At 42.0% G+C, this 20,049-nt stretch overlaps 1 long non-coding RNA gene across 2 annotated transcripts; it reads right to left on the reverse strand.

Annotated features, from left to right (window-relative positions):
* Window positions 1-1,174: 1,174 nt before the first annotated feature.
* LOC148684586 (uncharacterized) lies at window positions 1,175-19,133 on the reverse strand. 2 transcript variants are annotated; one of them, XR_015951786.1, is made up of 4 exons: window positions 18,987-19,133; window positions 15,204-15,320; window positions 4,887-4,959; window positions 1,175-2,483 (listed from the first exon to the last, which is right to left on the reverse strand). It is a non-coding gene; the product is annotated as an uncharacterized LOC148684586 (long non-coding RNA). The 2 variants fall into 2 exon arrangements; XR_015951785.1 differs by having other exon boundaries at window positions 2,329-2,483; window positions 18,925-19,055.
* Between the last annotated feature and the right edge of the window lie 916 nt (window positions 19,134-20,049).

The raw sequence follows: 20,049 nt of genomic DNA on the forward strand, positions 1-20,049 counted from the left end.
TGTGGGCACCATTTTATTGCCTTATTTATTTACTTTTAATTTATCGGTTAATGGCATACAAAAAGTCATTGATAAATAAAATAAAATAGAGCTAAAATATTTTCCACCTCTATACTTCTAGTGTTATAGTGTTAACTCGCCATAATGCTATATAATGTTAATTTAAAACATAATGACTTAAGGGTAATAACAATAACTTTCTGTTTACTGTCACAAACTGCATTACTAAAATGGTGACTATTCGGAAAGTCTTTTCATCATTTATTTTTAAATGTCATTATTGTGCCAATGTTGTAGTGCTATAAATGCAAAGATACTCATATATAGGATAAGATCTAGATCAATCTATGAATATTTGTTGTAAGATTAATATACCTTCTTTCTTTTTTCTTTTTTATGTATACTGTACTTATGTTTGCTTGTTTTTTATGTATTCTGTTTTCTTTTTGCTAAAAAAAAAGATTTAAAAAAGATACTCATTTCTTTTAAATTGCTTTTTTAAAAAAACAACCAATGCTTCCTGCTGTGGTTATTGGTGTTAACAAATCATTTTGTGTAAATTAACATTATAGCAATGTAACATTATGGTGTTACAGTATTATAACACCTTTCCACTGAAAACAAGTGATAGTTAGGAAAGCATTTTGACACTAATTAAAAGATTTTCTGAGAGAGTCAATGGGGTGAAAAAATGTTGTCCACTGCAAAGATTACTGTGAATATGCACTGAGCTGTGATAAGTTCTCCTACCTGACATGTCATGGCCTAGGTCAAAATGCCACCTTTTTCAAAGACTGGAAGAGTGGTCCTAAATGCAGAAACCACTGTGGAGATCCGCAAACAATATAAGCCATCCACTTGTCAAAGCATAGCTTGTTATGCATAGCTACATAAGAAATCTCTGGAGAGCCCTACTGATTCAGAGCCAAGACCAATCCAGTCTAGCGCTCTGTTCCTCACAATGGTCAACATTGGCAAGCCCACAGAAAAAGACAGGAAGGCCCTCTTTTATGGTGGTCCCTTGATAGCCTTATGCTCCTTATCTACACATCCTCTACACTGCAATACCAATGCAAGGGGCAGTATCTCTGAACAGTGTGAGATTCCAGAGATTCCTGGTTCTTACACAGGGTTCGTGTTTCCTTTTGGGAATGAAGTACAGCAGAGATTATGGTGTCTCTTTGGGATATATGGTTTATTTACACACATATATACAACCTGAGCCCATAATGGAGGGACTCACAGCATGAACAGCTCAGAAGGATCTTGTTCCTACCCTAGCCACAGCCTTGGATTCCAGCAGACCTCAAACATCACATTCTGCCTCTCTGGCTTTCCAGCTTGCTGCTTTATTTCTAGCTTCTAGCCAGGGGCGTAGCGAGGCGCCGCGACACCTGGGGCGGCAAATTGCCATGCACCCGGGTGCATGGCTCAAGTGGGCTTTTTACCTGGAGTTTGTAGCTGTAGGGGTGCAGCTTTGGAGGCGCGGGGGGGCAGCGATACCCCGCTACGTAACACGCATGTGCAGCGGGACTTTTTACCAAGAGGCTGGAGGCTCGGCTAGTGAGTCGTGGGGATGGGGGCACCAAGTGACACCCTCCCCCAGAGTGGAACCCGGGGCGATCCGCCCCCCGCCCGCCCCATTGCGATGCCCCTGCTTCTAGCTCACATAGCAGCTCAACTCTCAACTTTAACCTTTTGAGGGAGTTGTCATATAGCACAAGCCCTTTTAATAGCCCATCACCATCTGGCTTAATTAACTTTAAACACTTCCTGGATCTAGGGATTATCAGTGTCTGGCACACATCTTAGTACCCCAAGCCTTGATTAAATTCTAACACTTACTGGATCCAGAGATTAGAGAGGCCCGGCACCCACAAACTCATAATGCACTCCTCATAACACACATTTCGACTACTTCCAGAATCATGTAAATGGGCTGAGAAAAAAGACACAGTTGTAGCCATTCTCAATAGAGCTCTCTATATATGTCCTCCCTCCATATGTGGGTGTGAATTTAAATGCATGGAACTATAACATGAGAGAACAGCTCTCAGTGATTTCATCTTCCATCGACTAGCCCTATGGATGACAAAGGCTGCGTTTCTTTGCATACTTACCTTGGAGTAAGCTCAACTGAATATGGTGGGTAAGGTTTGTGCTGACGTTATGATTACAAATTTCACATTTCATTTGAATGAAAATTCAAGAGATAAGGGGGAAGGGGAGGGAGGTGAAAGAGAGAAACTAAGTTATGATGTAATGCAGCACTGGGGGTGTCAACCTGGCGCTTAGACCTAAGCTCTGAAGCTTGCACTCTCTGGAGCAAAGGAAAGCTTTATAGCAATGAAGCGTGAAGTCCACAGTGATTTTTACAATGCATTTGAGGATAGCACCGAAGCCCACTGGACTCAGCAGCAGCCCAAGGGGAAAGCATAGGAGTGCTGGATACCACAGAGTTTCATTCAGCTGAGGATAATCTTCTGAAAAGCATAATAATAAAGAACTGTTAATGAGCAGGAAGCTTTATAAAGATATGCTCAGATGCTCATAGTCTCAAAGGAGCAGCAGCAATCTTGAGACTCCAGGTGAAAGAAAGAGAGAAAATATGAGGTTTCTGCCTTTCTTTGGTCTGGTTGGGACCAAGTGTCATTGGACTCCTTCACCAGAATCATTTAGCAACCGACAGCCTACCCTGCAGTTGACCCCTTGGATTGACCTTTCCCTTTCATAAGAAGAAACTGGAACCCCTGCATAAAATATCATTTTATAGAGTACTTCACAGGCAATCAGAGGAAATTTTCTTAATGTTGCTCACAAATACAACAATGCAGACAATTTGCATCCTGGAACTAATTTACTTAAGTTTGATATGACATAGTTTTAATCAGCGGCATAGACATAAAGACACATTCATACATCACACTAAACCATGGTTTCGTGCTACGAGGTCATGCAGGAATGAGCCACAGCAGGCTTTGGGCTTGTGTGCTTCTCTCATACACTTCCTCTGCTCTTCCTGCACAGCTGGGAGATATACAGAAGGCTGTGTTTCTGCTTTTGGTTAACCATCCAGACTGACAAACTGTGGTTAGCATTACCTCTGGTTAACTTAAAACAAGTCAACTTCAAACCATGGTTTTGAAAGCTCGCTTGTTTAAATTAAATTAATCTGTATTTCTGGTCCAAATGACATGGCGCGTGGTGGTTAATCAAAAGCAAAGATTCTGAATTCTTCTGGTGTCTGAACATGCTTGTTATGCTAGCCGTATTATGAGAAAGGGGGCTTCAGATGTAATGGGAAAACATGGTATCTCCCCATGAGAACCAACTGAGGTTTAGACACCCAGACATCCTTTTCATTGCACATTCTTGGTTATTGGTGCTCTTGGGGCAGTTACACACAATACTATTTCAATATTGTTTGTGCCTCCAAAGGCTTTGGGGCAGCCACACTGCTTTGCTTCAAATCAGTGCATAACCTCTTGCTGAAATCATTTTATACCATAGGCAACCTGGTTTATTCTTGTCCTGCTTTTTGATGTGCTACATCCCCTCCAGAAAGCAGAAATGTGGTAACACTGGGGAATAAATCCACAACTAATATAGAATTATTGTGTCAAGAACATGCTGCAGATTACATTTTCGATCAAACATCAGTCTTAGGAGGGGACCTTAGTTCTTGGCTTTTCGAACTAACTGGAGTTTCCCTCACATGGCAAAATAGGGAGTGAACCACCTTTTCTGCTACATATGGAAAGGCGGCACAAACAACAGAGACCTTAATTTGATGGCACATGTTTCCCCTCCAGAACAAGGGCTGTCTTTTCTGTGGATTAACAGAATAATGTCAACTCACCCTTTTCTACTTCATTGCTTTGCATGCCAAAAGGAATTAGAGGGTCAACTGACTGGGCAGCAAATGTCACTATCCTTGACTAAGCTTATTCTTCTCATTTCATAATGTATAATCTAGTTGTCAATTTTCATTTTCTTTTTAAAGACTTTCCTTTGCCAATTTCCACCAGTCCAATATAAATCAGTGGGTTTAAATTTTTATTTCTGACACCATGTTGTGGAAGACTTAGAGGGAGCACTTGTCAGGAAGCAAGAAAATAATTTTCTGGTCTTGCTGCAACAAGAATGCTTTAGCGCTACATGAAAATACAAAGAATGATGTTTCACATTCATGGGCTCATGTTCTCATACATGATCAGAAGGATTTCATCAGTGTGTGTCTGAGTTTCTGCTAATTTCATCTCACCATTGACAACCAGGGCACACTCTGGCTTTCCAGAACCTCGCAACCTCTTAGCTCAAGTGGGCCCTAGGGGTGGAAAGTCTGAGCCCGCCCCCCCCCCCACAAAAATAACTTACTGTGTTGTACAAATCAGGCCATTGTGGGGAAAACAGAGGTTGTGGCTTGTGACAAACTCTGGTCAGTTTCACAACAAACCAACATCAGACCACAGGTAGTACAGCTCGTTTGTTTAATTAGCCAGCCTTTGTGATAAATCACAATCCAGGTTCACTTCTACAATGACAAGCCATGATCAGAGTGAAGGATATAGCTTGGAGCTGTTGCGCCAATCCGTTCCGCACGGTTGTCAGGGAGCCCTAACTAGTTCTAACAGGCCCAGGTTTCAAATTCTTCCCAGGTGTCCACAGAAGCTCATTAATCCAGGTAGGGGAATTTCCCAGGATGGATCATTTAAGCCGAAACAAAATATCCCTCATTTTACAGTAGAGCATAACCGCAGGGCATCAGACCATGTAAAACAGTATGAGTCTCTGAATGACTGGAATGCTGAGTGGAATGAAGACATGGGAATAAGGAGCACTTCATGCAAGCAAAACAGGGAGGGTCCTTCAAATTAAAAACATACCTTTCCACCCACGATGCATGGACCACTGCTTCAGGTTAAAGGAATGAAGGAGGCTCACTCACAAAAGCAGGTGCTGGGAGAGAGAAGGAGACCATTCTAAGCTTTACTTAAGGAAATGAACTTTATGAGATTCCAAAGCCTGTGTCATGGACAGCTTATCTGTCACCAGTGAGAGGCTGGGAGCTGAAAATAAGCTCCAGGGAGCTAATTTAAAAGCTATGCAGAACTGGACAGATTTAGCACATTTTTCTTCCTGACCTAATTTTTTAAAAAAGAAAAAAGATTCCTCCCCCTCCCCCTCCCCCATCCAAGTTCTTAGTCATTATTTTAAAAGAAAAACTAACAGGAATCTCAGCACTTGCTTGAGAAAGTCCATTTCCTGACTTAGCTCTTTTTTTCTTTTTCTTTTTGGTTTTTTTCTGTTCTGGCTGTTGCAGTTCCTGAAATCATACTGTTATTATGGCTATTAGGATGTTTAAACTGTTGCTGTTTCTTGGTTTTTTTATATTTTGGCAACCAATTTGAGATGTACAAATGAAAAAAAATCAAAAATAAATAAGGAAACTTTCTCACATTTTTTGTACATAGATTCGGTAACAAAGGTATTGTATTATTGTTATCATTTCATGAAAATGTCCTTTTTGCAGATAGGATGTTTCATAAACATTGGCTAACTTTTGCCCTTTAATAAAGGTACTCCCAGTTTAGTGGTTTTCAAAAGCTACATGATTGTCTATAGCTGTACACAGTGGTTGCATTCTCAAACTATGTTGCTGGGTCCTGAGGAAGAGAATGCAGCTCCTTTGCTCCTTCGAGGGCATTTTATATTAGTATGGGATGGCAGCTTAGCAGAGGTTTGGCTTCACATGTCGTTCAGACCCAGGTTCCTAGTTAAAGCCTCTACTCCCTATCCCTGATCTGCAGAGCCAAGGTTTGTCATACGGTTATAAGGTAAAGGTAAAGGGACCCCTGACCATTAGGTCCAGTCGTGACCGACTCTGGGGTTGTGGCGCTCATCTCGCGTTATTGACTGAGGGAGCCGGTGTACAGCTTCCAGGTCATGTGGCCATGACGAACCAGAGCAGCACACGGAAATGCCGTTTACCTTCCCGCTGTAGTGGTACCTATTTATCTTCTTGCACTTTGACGTGCTTTCGAACTGCTAGGTTGGCAGGAGCTGGGACCGAGCAACGGGAGCTCACCCCGTCGTGGGGATTTGAACCACCGACCTTCTGATCAGCAAGCCCTAGGCTGTGTGCTTTAACCCGCAGCGCCATGTGCGTCCCAATAGTCATATGGTTATAGTAGGACATGGTTAAAGAGCAGATACTTTAACCATAATAGCAGTTAGGCCAGCATGCTAAGCCAAACTTTAGCTTGGCTCACACACTGCACTGACCTAAAAACTCTGGGGAGGAGCAAAGTGGGTGCAAGTTTCTCTTCAAGATACTGCAGCTCAGCAGGAGGTGCAGACCAGATCAGCATTGGTTTTATCCAGTCTGCTAAGTGCATATGCAGCATTCTCAGGCCAGGCTGGCTCTCAGCATAAGCCACGCCATTTGTTTGTTGTTTATTCTTATTTATTATTATATCAATATCCAGTGCTTTTTTCCTGGAAAAAGAGGTGCCGGTACTCACCATGACACTGTTAAGTAAGCGCCACACTTTTTAACAACAACAAAAAGAGGAGTCGGTACTGCGTGCTGCCGAGTACCCCTGGGGGGAAGCACTGTCTATAGCTCACTTTCTTCTGAGAAGTTCACGGTGATGGCCTGAGAAACAGCCTGCTGAACCAGAGCAAGAGCTGGTGTGGTGTAGTGGTTAAGAGTATCGGACTAGGACCAGGGAGACCAGGGTTCAAATCCCCACTCAGCTATAAAGCTTGCCAAGTCAATCACAGTCTCTCAGGGAGGATAAAATGGGGATGGAGGAGAACCATGCATGGCACCTTGAAGAAAAGGTGGGGTATAAATATAATACAGTCATAAAAAATATAAAATAACAATAAGTAAATAACAAAATATGTGGATGCTGTGTGGTGGTGCCCTTGGATCTGATTCTAATATCAAATAACATTATTTTTCAGCCAACCCTCTACTGCTACTACTATTAATTATAATTATTATTAATTTCTAATAAGTAAGGCTTGTTCCTCTGCATGGTATGACAATGCACAGAAGGAAGCCTCTCTTAGTTCAATGAGACAGATCTCTAGGGAAGTGCATATACAATCGCTGCCTGAAAATAATTTATAGGGCTGGATTTTTCATTGCAGTGGGACATATTTGTCACAAGATGGCAGAAAAAGACTATGAATGTAACACCTCTATTTTACACACATTGAAAAGATACCGCGGCATACTCACAGGAGCATGCAAGATAACTGCACATTTTTCAGAGGTTATTTTTAAACTTGGTCAGGCTTACGGGTCAGTACACTAAAGAGACGAAAAAAGAAAAGAAAAATCAGAAGGGCGGGAATTCATGAAATGGTTTTTTTAAAGCGTAAGAGCCAGAGTATTTCTCAGGCTAGAAGGTTGTCTAAGTACAATGTTTTGGATACGTTTCAAGTTGCACGGCATTCACTGGACAAAACCCAGCATAGACAGCAGCATGAATAAGGTGATTGAAACCAATGGGCTTGGGCACATCTAATTCTGCAATGGATTCTGGCAAGTCCTGGCAAGTCCCTATATCTCTCAGCCTCTAGTCCCTATGAAACAAACAAACAAAAGCAGCCTGACTCACAAGGTTCTGAGGAGGTCAAATAAAATGAAAACGGTTACTGTTCCTGGCATATTAAAATCATAGCAAAGTGGGTTGTGTTGCTCATATTCTCACTCCAGTCCTATTTATCTTAATAGTTTATACTTCCAAGTAAGGATGCCTTTGTACTTAAGCTTCATTGTGTGCAACACAACCGATCCAGATCCTTGGTAGACAACATAATATCATTGAACATTCTACGCCCGTGGCGAAATCCAAAGAGCAGCACAGGTATTTTAATCTGTTTGGAACCCCCTGCTTGCCAAGAGCATCTGCAAAAGAGGTTCCCCCCCCTGCTTTCATTTAAGCTCTTTAATACTAAAACGGGAGTGAAGCACAGAAAGAAATTGCTTGGGGTGTAAGCACCTCATAGGTTTCCTTCAGTCGCGGAAAGACTACACTTCCCATGCTGGCCCTGTGATTAATTCAAGCAGCTCGGAGATCAGCAGAGGTCCAATATTCACCCGGCAGGGACCACAGAGTTCAGGTGTGCAGTGGATGCACATCTGAATTATGACCTCTATACTCAAAAACATTTTACCAGAACGATTTGCTACGAAAGATGGAATGCACAGAAAACAATGGGCTTCAATATTCATTCAGTGCATTCCATTGCATTTAAGGAAACAGAATTAAATCTACAACACTGTCTAGATTTGCCAGCTGTGGTCCACAGACCACCAATGGTCCATAAGCTTCATCCAAATGGTCCACATTTTATCTGATAAAGTTAATCAGAGGCTAGAAGTAGCCAAGTTAATATTGATAAAATTGCTATTAATGGTGGCAGTATGTTGAGACCAACATAGAACAAATTCCCCCATCATTTCATGTTCTTTTCTTAAGCCTGGAAAAGAGAGGATTAGCACTGAAGTTAACTTTGGGAAGTTAGAGACGACTGCAATTAAGCAGTATTTAAATTTAACTGAATTTGCTGTTTCTTCAGAAAGACTTCTTTTTCTGCCTTCAAGTGAAAATTGTATTTTCTAGCAGCTATTTCTATTAGCAAGAGCTCTCTATTACACAAAAACCAGGACTTTTAAAGTTGTCGTGTTTCTTTGTTTTCAGAGGAAGTTCCAAGCAATTTTTATTTTTAGTGGCATTATAACATAAAGGTGCAGAAACGATGAGCATCCAGTCCCCGATAGCAGAGCTCATCCATCTCCTGCCTTTGCCAGGAAGCATGCCCTATGGAAACATGTCTTAGCACATTGCAGCAAATGCCAAGAAGCCCATTGTTACCATGCAAACAGGATGGCTGGAGCAAGTTGGAAGTCAGAGCCCTTCTACGCCTGTGATTTGACAGTGAGACACGGAACGCAAGGCTGAAATTGGCAAAGGATGTTGTTGAGGGTCTCACAGGAATACAGAATGCTGGGACAAAACACTCACTTGAAGAGCCAAAGACTTTTTCCAGATTCCGAGAGAGAGAGAGAGAGAGAGAGAGAGAGAGAGAGAGAGAGAGAGAGAGAGAGAGAGAGAGAGAGAGAGAGAGACTTTGGCTGCCAAAACTTGGGAGGGGGAAACACAGAGAGAGACAAAAGAGAGCAGAGGGAAATAAAGGTGTTTGGGATTTTATAAATAAGGCGAGCTTCATAGAACCAAATACTAAGTTTTGCAACTCAGTGTAGAAATGAAGAAATGTTCATAATGTTTAGCTTGCTGTAGACTTTTCAACATTCTTACCAGGCTGAATTGAGTAATCTTTACTATTCAGCCCCTACTGCCTCTAGGTTTCAACTTTACTTGGATAGTTCAGATTCTCTGGGGGAGTGGAAATGTTCTCAGGTCGAGTTCTGGTCATTTCTCATGCCTTTCAAATTCTCAGGCCACATTAATCTGTTCATTGCTTATCATCGTACACTCTGGCACTATTGTCCAAGCCTCCCAGAAGCTGATTACCATTACACTAGGATTTCCCACCCCCTCCCTAGTTATTTTGTTTCACATCAACCCCAGCCAAATCAGGATTAACTAAACCCAATTTGATTCTAATCCAAACCACACACCCTATCCGTTCCCTGCCAAATCAGCTTTGAACTGCTGAGATCCATGAACAGCACCAATCTAGCGACCTGCATCCCTGGAATGTATAAATAGGGATCATACAATAACACTGCAAGTCAGGGGAAATGTTGAAAGAAAAAAGACAGTAAACAGATTTGCCCAAAGACACTATTCTATCCAAACTATTGCTTCATGTCTAATTTAAAAGGATAAGAGTTTACACTCAGAAAAGCAGGGGGGGGCACACATTCACTGAGCAGCCTTTCTCCAGTGTGCAGCTGACATTTAAAATGGCACAATTTCAAAGCTAGACTTTATTAGTGTTGCAGAGAATTGGGATCTTCAACAACAAAAAGCTGGGCATGTGCCACATGCTTTGATCTGGTTTTTGATAAGGTTCTTAAACTGGTCAGTCACTCTAACCCACAATTAGTTCAGTTTAATAGACTCTTAATCTCAGTTTAATGTCCCAGTTTTCCTTAGGTTGTCCCTATTTTCACTGGAGAAATGTTGGATTTATCCAACTCCCAAACTGTCTGAAGGTAATCCTGTATAGCAGGCACGTCCAAAGTCCAGCCCAGGGGCCTAATCCGGTCCCCTGGTCGGTTTCACCCGGCCCCCGTGGCAGTTTATTTCCTGGGATAAAACCCTAAAAGAAGGTCAACAGCTTCAATCCTAAAAAAAAAGGTCAACAAGTTTGGTCGGCCCTCTCGCATATTCACTTCATCAAATCTGGCCCTCTTTGAAAAAAATTTGGACACCCCTGATGTTTAATGTTTTATTATGTTTTTATATACAATGGAAGCTGCCTAGAGTGGCTAGGGCAACCCAGTAAGATGTGTGGGGTATATATAGTAATGGGACATCCCTATATTCATTGGATAATTGTTGGAGGGTATGAAGGCATGAAGGAAGGTCCCCCTCCTGTAAGGGGTAAGAGCCAGAGGAAGTGTTGAAGGAAATTAGAAAACAATTAACAGTGAGTCTTCTTCATCCACTGGGAACAGATAGGAAGAAGAGAAGAAAGCTATTATCAGAGGAGGAAGTGAATCTACAAAGGAGCTGAGAAGAAGGATGAAAGTAGCTTTGGAGGTATAAGGTATATATTAAGTATGAAAGAAGAAGAAATTACAGGAGATAAGTAAAATACTTTGAGAAGTATATGGGGAGGGGAATATGAAATAAAAAGACTTCTCCACTTAGGGCCTCTGGATCAGCAAATAATTCTGCCTAAAATGGAACATCTGAGTTACAATACCTCCAGAGCCAATGGCTATACTTAGCTTTAAGGAAGCTGAACTATGGACCTCTTTGCCACATGGAAAATAACTGTGGCAAAGAATTAAAGGAATTTCCAAAGTGGGGTTAGAAGGCAATAGAAAATGCTGTCCTCAGTTACCAACTGATTTTGTCAGTGTGATTATGCCAATGTGAAGTAGGCTGCTTCCAGGCTGCTGTTATTTTGGGGGGAGAAATTCAATCGCATACTGGGAAATTTAAGTTTCACAATTTATTTTCATTGTTATTCTATGTATAAGATTTCTTCTCTACCTAAACCATAAGGTCCCAGGGCAGATTGTTGTTAAATGTAAGTGCTAAATTTACAGTACTTCAATCACATTTGATATTAAAACACATTGGTTGTAGTATTGCTTTGTTAGGTTAAGTTATATTTTTATGAAAGTTGAATGCAGTTTTCATGGTTAAAAGTACACTTTCAATTATCCCCCACCAGGGAAAATTTCTTTAAGAAACTACTTGAGCAGAAGCGCTTCTAAAGTTAAACATTGGGAAGTTTGTAGCATTTCATAAACTCAGTTATGAGTCACAATTAATTATGCTAAAACCCAAATAGGTTTTTCAAACTACATAGGTCTATTTTTAAATAGTTTTTTGTATGTGAAAAGATCATAAATTCCTATTTGTTGATGCCATGTTATACCAGTGCCCTTTTAAATATACTTCTACCTTCAAAGTGTGGATCTTCACTGTACAGTAGTGTGATAAAAGGGCTGTTTCAGACACGGCTCTCTTCCTTTCCCACTCTGATCCCCAAGGCAATAAAAATACAACAGCAATTTATTAAATAACATTAAATAACATTATTTTCATGACACTCAAAATTAGCTGCTTGAGACGGTCACCTCACTCTGACTAATGGTAGGGGTGGAGCTGCGGGTTCAGAAGCCTAATAAAGTATAACTACAAAGGGAGGAAGAGAAATAGGGAGGGTACCATTATTAACACTGCATTCAGTATAGTGTGTTCTGTGATTCATGAATGAAAGAGTAAAGGTGAACCCATTCATCTCCCATTGATTTCAATGTAGCTTCTTCCCAAGTAAGTGTACTTGGAATTGAGGCCACTATTAACTTATTGGTTCTTAACTATAACATACCACCCAAAATTTCTCTGAGGAAATTAGGGATGTCCTGTTTCATAACAAGAACAACTACTACTACTACTACTACTTTATTATTTATACCATACCCATCTGACTGGGTTGCCCCAGCCACTCTGGGTGGCTTCCAACATATATAAAAACATTATAAAATATTAAACATTTTAAAAAAACTTCCCTATTACAGGGCTGCCTTCAGATGTATTCTAAAGGTTGCATAGTTACTTATCTCCTTGGCTTAAGGGGTCACATAACTCCATACCCTCCAACATTTCTCCAATGAAAATAGGGACGTCCTAAAGAAAAGCAGGACATTCCGGGATCTAATCAGAAACCAGGATAGCCTGGTAAATCTGGGACTGTCCCTGGAAAATAGGGACACTTGGACGGTTGGCTTTAAGTCAGCACGAAGGGGTGGGGGGCACTGTGGAAGGTAAACAGGATGTTACAATCAGATGGGGAAAACGGCACATTGTCACTTAGCCTCATAATCTAAAGGAATCAAAGCAAATGGACAAGTGCCGTGTAAAACGATCTGCAGAGCAAGGTGCTGAGTGTTGTGCAAACTTCTGTCTCTGGACCACAGATAGATACAAGGCGGCCTTATGTGTTGGGTACTTTACCTGATAGCACACACACACAAAAAAAATGCTCTTATCAAAATGAGCCGGCTAGAATGTCAGTTAAAAGAAAAAGCTCTCTCACTAGGTGCTGAATACAATAGACAGCACTATATGTAATGGGCAACATTTTCCGTGGACTGCAGGTCACCAATACACAGCCTCTCATTGATTGGGAATCTTGGCACATTTCCCATCTAAATACACCAATTGTCCGAAATTAGAGGGCGGTAAAAGTTTCCGCAAGGTACAGAATTTCAAATTGGCCAAATAAAATTCAAAAACACAGCTTGTTTTTATAACTCTATACTGTACTATGAAGAAAACTGCATATGATGCAAATAATCCATGCCGAGCTGTACATTAATCTCTTTAATCCTGGTTTTTTTAAATAAATAAAAAATCTTATCTTTGCCAAATCTACAGCAGGGGCAGCTTTCAGTTCATCAGGATTAAAGGCATATTTTGACATAATCACATTTCGTTTCTTGGCCCAGCTGGTTTTAATACCTTTAGATATTTGGTCTAGGTAACATTTCTTTGGCAATCGTTTACTGCCTATTTTCTGCAATTTCAGCTAGTATGATACCAGAGCTCTCTGCAGTCAACTTTAACAATGGTTCCGATCTCAGCTCTCAACAGTGCTGTCACAGCGGGAACAGGGTCTTGTAGGAGAGCTTTCTCTGACCCCGAACAGTCTCTATATTTCATCACTGGAGAGCCATCTTCCCTTCCATCTACTTTTAAAGATCAGATACATAAGGCTGCCTCTTTTCAACTATGCAAAAGCTTTCATTCTTTTGCATTCTTAAAGCCCTGTTGTTCCCAAACAACCTTTCCAGGTACATTACTTATGAAATGCAAATACCTGAAATATTTGAAGATTTTACCCTGTTCAGCAGGAGTCTTATTAATCATCAGCCAATGAACTCTGGGTCAGGGTAAACTGGGGGAGGTGGAGAAAGCAAGGGTGCAGCAAAGACAAATTATCTGTGGAGCAGGGACCTAAACCATGGATGCTGCAGAATATCTTAATATACTGTGGCCAAAAACTGAATGGCTCCATATGGATGGTGAATGGGATTGTGGGACAGATTTGAGGGAGCACCTGCTATCCCTGGCTATCTCTAGGAATCATCAATGCTCTGAGCTATCTAGCAGATACAATGACCTTGGTTTTAGCATAGATCAGAGACCAAGTGTTCCTTTTGATAGCTTGAGCAATGTTCATAGATATTCCTCTTCTCCAACTATTTACCTGTTCTATGAATTTGAGGGGTAGACTCCAGGGTTGTTGTTCTCAAACAACGGATTATTTCGGCAACAGCTTTAGAGTGATATACCTGTGCAAGGTTAACAAAATAATTTGTACAACGCTAAAATGTTATGCGGACCTTTGCTCCTATAATACTGAATAGTTGTGAGGTTAACTTCTGTAACTTTTGTTAAACAGAGGGATCCCTATGAATTGGTTTACACCAAATCTCCAGCCAAATCTTAGGTCTTTTTATGTAAAACAAATATCCATTATGAATTATGATGATTTCATTTTCAATCATCACCTTACACCATAAGAGTCCCAAGGTGAATTACATCAATACAAAAACACCCCCTCCAAAACGTACAAAATACATATAATTAAATGCAAACCGACAAGTAGCCTAAACCCCAATTGAAATGGGTCCAGAAATTAGTCTTCTCCATTAGTCTGGCTTGGGTTGGTGGTCACCCACTCAAGGAACTTGCCCGGGAACATTTGCTACTGATCTAAAATTATTAAGACCTTTGGTTCCAAGGATGACTTTTTCATTTTGATGCTGCAACACATTTGAACTATTCATAGTATTCTGTAGGACAATGTACATGGGTCTGATGCCATCCTTGCCCCCCCCCTCTCTTTCCCTCTCTCTCATACACACACGAAGTCATTCACCTCCCATCCAGCATACACTGTGCGATGTGCAGCTATCTAATGGTGAGTGTTGCTCTAACAGCTCTGACTTTTGATGCCAGAGTGCCTGGCGTGCTCTGGTCCATGGGGTCACGACTAAACAACAACAACAACTGACATAAAGGTTGCAAAAGAGGAAAATTTCATGCCCTTTTAATAAATGTGTAGCAGAGGGGGATTTCAGCAGGCATAGCTTACAAGATCTACTAAGTTTCCTCTTCTCTACTAGTTTTAATGGTTCGGAATTGTGTCTACATATGTTGAAAATCCCCTTCTATACCAAGAAAAGGTGCCTTATCCCTGGGCGCCTTACATGAGGAACATTGATCATAGTGGACTGGCGCTGGAACACAGATGCCCAGTCCTTTGAACTGATACATATGAGCAGGCAGTAATAATCTTCTAAAGAATGAATTTCTGAGTCCAGAGTAGAAACCATACCATAGAGCTGTAACTTCTATTATGCTCAGCTTTGAGTCTCTGTGGTCTGTGGGCAGACTTTGAAACTGGTTGCACCTCTCTTATCTGTTTTTCATTTCATCACTGATTCCTATACACCGGGAGTGACTAACCTGTGGCTCTCAAAACGTTGCAAGTCCCATAATCTCTGACGATCAACTTTCCTGGCTGGGGCTGATTGGAGTTGGAGTCCAACAACATCTGGAGAATCACAGCTCTCCATCCCTCAGCTAGGAACAAAACAACAAAAAGAAGTGGGGGGGAACAGTCTCACTTGTGAAATTTAATAATTGCAGTACCACTGAAGAGAGAGAAAGAAGTGTGAGATACCACTTAAAGTGGCTGCCAGTGTTCCTTCTCCTCCTAATCAAATCCAGCCCTTGAATGTTATTGTCTCAGCAAGTCAATAAACGGGGGGAACTTGCAGCTCTGTTTCTGTTTTATCTGAAAATGTCTGAAGCTAAAAAGAAATGTGCTAGAAGATTTGTCGCAGCTCCTAACAAAGGCTATTTACACCTCAAGGTGTGGTCACACAGATCTGATTTTTCCATGTATGTTTTTTCTCACTTTCATCCACACATGAGTACTTTAAATTTAAACCTAAATTGATGCTTCCCACCCACACCCGACGCCCCTTTTGGGCATGCACACAGGTATTGCACAAACCGTTGCTGTTTTTATTTAAATGTTTCATGGAGTAGGATAATAGCAAATTATCACCAAAGCCCAAGGTTTCAAGCATACTTTGCAGAGGACAAAATGGCAATCGACCAGATTTGCGTAAAAGAGCAGCTTTAAAAATAAATATATATCTGTGTGTCACTCTTGGCTCTGCCACATAAATAGTCAACAGCCAAAGAGCACCTTGCCAGGGCAGGTAGAGGCATGGGGCACCTTTGACTTCCAGGACCCCTGCCCAAGACAAAAAGCTGCTGTGTGACTCAGAGAAGAACATAAACAGCACGTCTATCTCACACAAGCACAAACAGTCAAGAAAGGTCTGGGAGAGCAAATTCGGGGGAAGAGGTTTGGAGACAGCATTTTTCATTTTCTTTCCCACCTCCTGTACCTGCTAGGGCCAATTTCATTTTTATTTCTAACAAAGCTGTTTTGTGCAGAAGAAGTGCTGAACAAAACAGCAGGTATTGGATTTGTTTTTGTTTTTAAATTTGCTTTAAATGTTCTTTCAGCAGCAATTAGTGGAAGCAGGCATGCTGCATCCTTTCCTTTTGGCTGATAGGAACAAAATGGCTACATTATCCTCAAAAGAAGAACAAACAGAAGTAGAGGGTGATAGATGGCACCCAGCAAAATGTGTGTGTGTGTGTGTGTGTGTGTGTGTGTGTGTGTGTGTAATCTGCCTGCACAATGTGCTTCGGTGCATTCACACACTAGCAACATACAGTTTTATGTTGTATTTATAACTTACTGTATTAGCCACAGTTCAGGAAAAACCAAAAATGTGGGCTGTGACTTAGATGAGAATGCTGGTCAGATCACAACATACTTTTTTAAAAAAATATTTTTTATTTGATTTTTATAAGTGTATAATTATAACAATACAACCATTCACATCCACATTTACAGATTCCTCCAAATCTCTGGACTCCATGGGCCCTATTATTAAACCTTTTCTACTGCATCTTTTACAATAATCTATATTTTGCATGTTCAGACCTAGAGACCTCCCCCCTAAATAAATTCACCCTTGACTCAAATTTTAGTTTTGGTTTTTGGCAGAATTTAGGCCACAACTTTATTGATTACAGAAAGTGAGTGGTTGCATAGGCTCTGGTTTGACTAGCTCCCTGCACCCTTGCAGGCAGCACTGACCCAGGGCATCTGCATAGGTCAGCCAAGGGTGAACACCTGGATACGTGAAAAGCCAAGAACAGACTATGTCTGCCACCCAGATGTCCCCCTGAACTCAGGCATGGGCACAACCCCCTCTCAGGGGTTGACCAAACCATTTGAGTCCCTGGATTCCTTTAACGGAATACCCTTCACATAGGGATAGCGAGAGCGTTTCCCCATCCCTATCACCTGAACCAGTGCCTATCCGCAACCTTACAAGTTGTGACGATTTGCTACATGGCAGGTGAAGCCCAAATGGCAACAGCCAATCAGCTGAGTGGGGAAAATTCCTGCCATGCCCCTGCCCCAACGACAGACGACACACGACGGCATAGCAAGGTCATGTGCAACAAGCCCTAAAAGTAGGGAGAGGTGGGCGGGTGTTCCGAATGCACACACCAAAAGAGGAAGCTCTGGGTCACGTGCATGGGTATATATAGGTCCCTCAATCCATTGGCCAGATTGAACCCAACATCAAGGGACCTACCAATCAGGTGTTGCGGCTGACCAATCTTACCCACCCACAACACAGGAGGTCGGTCTCTAGGTCTCACCGCAACACATGCCCTCTTTTAGGGAGGACACGATTTATACAACATCATTGTATCCATAGTACTTGCTATATTACAAGTGTTGTTGCACTCCTAATGTTTTCATTTGTTGACAGTGGTCTCCAAGATAAATTATAATCCCCCCCCATTCTTTATTAGAGTTTTGGTCTTCTTGGTTCCTGAGCTTTCTGGTCAGTTTTGTCATTTCAGCATAATCCAACAGTTTGATTTGCCATTCTTCTCTGGTAGGGACTTTATCTTCTTTCCATCTCTGGGCTAAGATCACAACATACATTTAAAGCACATCCAACACACACTTAAAACACATGTTTTCCCACAAATAATCCTAGGAATTGTTGCTTTCCCCTCACGGAGCTACAGAGCTAAAATTCCCAGCACCCTTAAGAAAGATTGGGGCAGGGGGAGTCATGTGCTTTAAATGTATGGTGCGGATTGGCCTGGTGTCATGTGGGCAAAGTGGAAAACATGCACCCCTGAAATGCATTAAAGTAGGGGAAAGTCAATTATTATATAGAGGATACGAACATGTATAGAATAAGTAGACCAGGCATGTCAAACCTGCGGCCCTCCAGATGTTTTGGACTACAATTCCCATCTTCCCCAACCACTGGTCCTGCTAGCTAGGGATCATGGGAGTTGTAGGCCAAAACATCTGGAGGGCCGCAGGTTTGACATGCCTGAAGTAGACCATGTAGGTAATAGTAAAGAAAAAGAAGACATTTATCCAGGGGCGGAGGAAAGGGTGCAGTCTGCCCTGGGTGTCCCCACTGAGGGGGGTGATAAAATGCTGGGTGGCACTCACCGCAGGGCCTGCAGCGTGCACAAGCCACCGCATCTCTCCTGGGAGAGACACGGTGGCTTGGGCATGCGCAGGCCCCACTCTGCCCCAACGGTCCACCTGCTGCCTCCTCCCCAGGTGTAGGGTGGCTGAGTGGGAGGAGGCAGGCAGACTCCAGAGGACCTGCGGTGTGCCCTGCCCCTATAGGAGGCTCGCCCCACCTCCGCCCCACTCCTATGGGCAGCTCGCCCCACCCCTGGACACACCGCCCCAGGCGCCCGAGCAGTTTCCTCTGCCACTGCGTTTATCTGTAAATTTTAAATTGCATTTTTTTTATTTTAAAAAGAGATTATTAACACACCCAAAATCTATACAGATGACCTGTATTTCAGTGAAAAGCCAATTACTCTGTTCACACAGTCATGCCGCAGTTGCGCCATTAAAATTAGTATTAATTCCTGCCAGGAGTACTTGACTGTCAGCGAGAGAAATTCCATAGCCAAAGACACACTGAAGCAGGAACCATGCAAACTTTCCCTTTCCCCTGAAGGGTTTTCTTCTCCTGTCAAGACCTGAAAAACCCCAAGAAGGAAAAATGCTTTTTTTTTTAAACGCTTTTGAAACTTGTACCTTTTTGCTTGCTGTGTTCTGTGAGTTAGAGGCCTCTGCCTGCCCCGGCTCCACCCTCCTACCTTGCTATCTCTGCAGAGCTTCACAGTTCCCTGCTCAGCCGCACACCCACCGTCTCCCGCAGATGCATTTCAAGCAAGGAATGGAAGGAATGCAAGCACAAAATCCCAACCTGGAGGAAGCACAGCACATCCAGCGTTCTGTTCCCTGCCCAGGAAGTGTTGCTGCGCTTGGATTTTTACTTAAATTTTCCTCCTGTGGAAATAAATGGTTCAGACTTCTTTGTATTCCTCTGCATCAATAGTATACACAGTTAGGCAATTTTGTCCAATACACACATTTTTTTTTTTTTTTGCAAATGAGTTTGCCCTACTGTAATGAGTTTTGTTGTTATTTTCAATTATGCATATTTGTATTTATTGGTTATCATATGCATTTTTATAAAGCATAATTTACCCAGGAATATATGTATTGTTTTATACATTACTTGGCAGGAGAACGACATTGCAAGATTCGGCGTTGTGCAGATTTTGAAAGATGGCTGTGTTTCGCTTCCCATATTGTTTCGGATAGTGTGAATTAGATGAAGTTCACGGCTGAATTTGTTAAGTGCACGTTGAAATGCAAAGCGAACCAAATTTCTCCCCCGCCCTTAATTACAACCCTGCCGCAAGCTAAGAAGGGAACTACTGAATTTGCCCGTCCTCCTTATGACTTGCTTACACCTGAGGCTGCTTCCCTCAGGAAGCCTCTTCAAGGGAGTGGCTTCTTCTCCAGCCAGCACCTGCCCCACCCAGACTAGGAGTCTAGCTCTCTTTCTGCTTCATCAGACAGGCACCACTTATCCCAAGATTAATCCTGCTTCTGGCCCATTCATTTGCCACCTTCACCCTCCTCCCTTTTGTACACTCTGCTCTCGATTAGAGTGTTCACCGCCTGCTATGGACACACCTTGGAATTCCCCAAAACAAAGAGGGATTGTCTAGATCAGAGCTGCAATAAACCATCTTAAAAAGCAATCACAGAAGGACTGCACTAACCATTTCCCTTGACACCCTGACATTTAATTTGATTCCAAAGGCTCTTGCCAATTTGCAGCTTAACAGTTCTAAGCCTTATATGCTT

This window comes from Zootoca vivipara, chromosome 9 (genome assembly GCF_965207765.1).
Source record: "Zootoca vivipara chromosome 9, rZooViv2.hap1.1, whole genome shotgun sequence".
Taxonomy (NCBI): domain Eukaryota; kingdom Metazoa; phylum Chordata; class Lepidosauria; order Squamata; family Lacertidae; genus Zootoca; species Zootoca vivipara.